Consider the following 4,340-nt stretch of genomic DNA (forward strand, 5'->3'; position numbering starts at 1 on the left):
CAGAAATGTTTTGGTGACTTTTTACAGGGGAAGGCCCATCTGAACAGAGTTAAAAGTGAGTTATTGAAGAAGGAGCAAGACGTACAGAACAACAGTCAAGGGATTCTGTCCTTCCCCCCCTTCCTCCCCCTCAGTACATTCCGCAAAGTAACTGGCGGAGTGTGGGAGAGGAGTGTGGGGAGGGGTGTGGGAGAGGGGTGTGGGGGGGGTTGGGTGGGGGGTGTGGGAGAGGGGTGTGGGGGGGGGTGTGGGAGAGGGGTGTGGGAGAGGGGTGTGGGGGGGGTGGGTGGGGGGTGTGGGAGAGGGGTGTGGGGGGGGTGTGGGAGAGGGGTGTGGGAGAGGGGTGGGGGGGGGGTGGGGGGGGGTGGGGGGGGGGTGGGGGGGGGGTGTGGGAGAGGGGTGTGGGGGGGGTGTGGGAGAGGGGTGTGGGAGAGGGGTGTGGGAGAGGGGTGTGGGAGAGGGGTGTGGGAGAGGGGTGTGGGGGGGGTGTGGGAGAGGGGTGTGGGGGGGGGGGTGGGTGGGGGGTGTGGGAGAGGGGTGTGGGAGAGGGGTGTGGGAGAGGGGTGTGGGAGAGGGGTGTGGGAGAGGGGTGTGGGGGGGGTGTGGGAGAGGGGTGTGGGAGAGGGGTGGGGGGGTGTGGGGGGGGGATGTGGGAGAGGGGTGTGGGGGGGGTGTGGGAGAGGGGTGTGGGAGAGGGGTGTGGGAGAGGGGTGTGGGAGAGGGGTGTGGGGGGGGTGTGGGAGAGGGGTGTGGGGGGGGGGGTGGGTGGGGGTGTGGGAGAGGGGTGTGGGGGGGGTGTGGGAGAGGGGTGTGGGAGAGGGGTGTGGGAGAGGGGTGTGGGAGAGGGGTGTGGGAGAGGGGTGTGGGGGGGGTGTGGGAGAGGGGTGTGGGAGAGGGGTGTGGGAGAGGGGTGTGGGAGAGGGGTGTGGGGGAGGTGTGGGAGAGGGGTGTGGGGGGGGTGTGGGAGAGGGGTGTGGGAGAGGGGTGTGGGAGAGGGGTGTGGGAGAGGGGTGTGGGAGAGGGGTGTGGGAGAGGGGTGTGGGAGAGGGGTGTGGGGGGGGTGGGGGGGGGGTGGGGGGGGGTGTGGGAGAGGGGTGTGGGGGGGGGTGTGGGAGAGGGGTGTGGGAGAGGGGTGTGGGAGAGGGGTGTGGGAGAGGGGTGTGGGAGAGGGGTGTGGGAGTGTGGGAGAGGGGTGCGGGAGAGGGGTGTGGAGAGGGGTGTGGGAGGGGGTGTGGGAGGGGGGTGTGGGAGAGGGATGTGGGAGAGGGGTGTGGGAGAGGGGTGTGGGAGGGGGGTGTGGGAGAGGGGGTGTGGGAGAGGGGTGTGGGAGGGGGTGTGGGAGGGGGGTGTGGGAGAGGGGTGTGGGAGGGGGGTGTGGGAGAGGGGTGTGGGAGGGGGTGTGGGAGAGGGGTGTGGGAGTGTGGGAGAGGGGTGTGGGAGAGGGTGGGGGGGGTGTGGGAGAGGGGTGTGGGAGAGGGGGTGTGGGAGAGGGGTGTGGGAGTGTGGGAGAGGGGTGTGGGAGTGTGGGAGAGGGGTGCGGGAGAGGGGTGTGGGAGGGGGTGTGGGAGGGGGGTGTGGGAGAGGGGTGTGGGAGTGTGGGAGAGGGGTGTGGGAGTGTGGGAGAGGGGTGCGGGAGAGGGGTGTGGGAGAGGGGGTGTGGGAGAGGGGTGTGGGAGTGTGGGAGAGGGGTGTGGGAGTGTGGGAGAGGGGTGCGGGAGAGGGGTGTGGGAGGGGGTGTGGGAGGGGGGTGTGGGAGAGGGGTGTGGGAGTGTGGGAGAGGGGTGTGGGAGTGTGGGAGAGGGGTGTGGGAGGGGGTGTGGGAGGGGGGTGGGGGAGAGGGGTGTGGGAGGGGGTGTGGGAGGGGGTGTGGGAGGGTGGTGTGGGAGAGGGGTGTGGGAGGGGGGTGTGGGAGAGGGGTGTGGGAGGGGGTGTGGGAGGGGGGTGTGGGAGGGGGGTGGGGGAGAGGAGTGTGGGAGAGGGGTGTGGGAGAGGGGTTTGGGAGAGGGGTGTGGGAGGGGGTGTGGGAGGGGGGTGGGGGAGAGGAGTGTGGGAGGGGGGTGTGGGAGAGGGGTTTGGGAGAGGGGTGTGGGAGTGTGGGAGAGGGGTGGGAGAGGGGTGTTTGAGTGTGGGAGAGGGGTGTGGGAGTGTGGGAGAGGGGTGTGGGGGTGTGGAGAGGGGTGTGGGGGTGTGGGAGTGTGGGAGAGGGGTGTGGGAGTGTGGGAGAGGGGTGTGGGGGTGTGGGAGAGGGGTGTGGGGGTGTGGGAGAGGGGTGTGGGGGTGTGGGAGAGGGGTGTGGGGGTGTGGGAGAGGGGTGTGGGGGTGTGGGAGAGGGGTGTGGGGGTGTGGGAGTGTGGGAGAGGGGTGTGGGAGAGGGGTTTGGGAGAGGGGTGTGGGAGGGGGGTGTGGGAGAGGGGTGTGGGAGTGTGGGAGAGGGGTGGGAGAGGGGTGTGGGAGAGGGGTGGGAGAGGGGTGTTTGAGTGTGGGAGAGAGGTGTGGGAGTGTGGGAGAGGGGTGTGGGGGTGTGGGAGAGGGGTGTGGGGGTGTGGGAGGGGGGGAGAGGGGTGTGGGAGAGGGGTGTGGGAGGGGGGTGTGGGAGAGGGGTGTGGGAGTGTGGGAGAGGGGTGTGGGGGTGTGGGAGAGGGGTGTGGGGGTGTGGGAGGGGGGGGGGTGTGGGAGAGGAGTGTGAGAGAGGGGTGTGGGAGATTGGTGTGGGCTGTGCTGGAGTGTTCGAGAGTACAGTGAGCCCAAGCAGTCACCAAGCCAATGCCTACCTGTCGGGTACTTAGTGACCGTGCCACTTCAGTGCTTAAACACTCCAGAACACCAGCTTCACAAAGGGCATGAGAAGATTCACTCAAACTCTCCTTACCTTCGATCCCCCTCGGAGGTTTGTACAGCCAAGGGCTTGTCCTAATGTTAATGTGCTCAGGAGCACTGGAGCCTTGTCTGTAGCCTCTGTTCTGCTCCCCCCCAGCTCTGTGTGTGTGTGTGTGTGTGTGTCTATCTGTGTGTGTGTGTCTGTGTGTAGATATTCGAGGAACAATGCCGACTTGTCATTGCAAGTGGCAAAAACTCCTCCCACAGCAGCATTGCACAGCTGACAAAAGTAAGAGCAAAGTTCAGCTGTCCGTCCGACTGGACTTTGCTTAAAGCAGCACTTCACCTCGGTCCCTGCACACGCATCTCCCGCACTAATTAATGTACACCCTTTCCCCGACGACACTCACGCCTCCTCTCCAGGGAAGGAGGAAGCTTTAAGCTGTTGTGATACTGCAAGGACTACTTTGTTGTATCACAAGGACTACTTTGTTTGCCTGTGTAGTAACGTGTATATAAGAGATTGAGGTGGTTTGGTGGTCACTCTGGTTCCAGGTAGTCGTGGAATAAACAGCCTGGATTTAAGTCAAGTTTATTTGTCACGTACACATACACGATGTGCAGTGAAATGAAAGTGGCAATGCCTGCGGGTTGTGCACAAAAAAGAATTACAGTTACAGCATATAAATAAAGTTAATACAGAGAAGACAAAATTTAGTCCCTGGAGTTATAAAAGTTAACAGTCCTAATGGCCTGTGGGAAGAAACTCCGTCTCATCCTCTCCGTTTTCACAGCGTGACAGCGGAGGCGTTTGCCTGACCGTAGCATCTGGAACAGTCCGTTGCTGGGGTGGCAGGGGTCCCTCATAATCTTGCTGGCTCTGGATTTGCACCTCCTGATGTATAGGTCCTGCAGGGGGGTGAGTGTAGTTCCCATGGAGCGTTCTGCCGAACGCACTACTCTCTGCAGGGCCATCCTGTCCTGGGCAGAGCTGTTCGCAAACCAGACTGTGATGTTGCCGGACAGGATGCTCTCTCCAGCATTATAACCTTTTAAACACGTGTGGTCCGTCCAGAGTCATAACAAAGGTACAACAGATACCGGACCACAAAGTACAACATAAGCGACGCTGTGCAAATCTAATCGTGGGTGGAGAGGCACACTGAGACATGGTGTTTGCAACAGGACTTCACTGTGCTTTGCACAGGTGACATTAAAACGCCGTTGTACCAGTGATGGGAAGGGTGTTGCTAATGTCCAGTTCAGTTTCAGTCAGTCGAATTCAGTTTAGTTTGTTGTCATGTGTACCGAGGCACAGTCTTGCGCGCCAACCAGTCAGCTGAAGGACAAGTCAAGTCAACTTTATTTGTCACATACATATACAAGATGTGCAGTGAAATGCAAGTGGCAACGCCTGCGGATTGTGCTAAACTACAAAACAGAATAGAGAGAAAAAAAATTAATACAAAAAATAAATGAATACCGTAAATTAAATTAGTCCCTGGTGATGTGAGAGTTAACAG

Source organism: Rhinoraja longicauda, chromosome 8 (assembly GCF_053455715.1).
Source record: "Rhinoraja longicauda isolate Sanriku21f chromosome 8, sRhiLon1.1, whole genome shotgun sequence".
Lineage (NCBI taxonomy): Eukaryota > Metazoa > Chordata > Chondrichthyes > Rajiformes > Arhynchobatidae > Rhinoraja > Rhinoraja longicauda.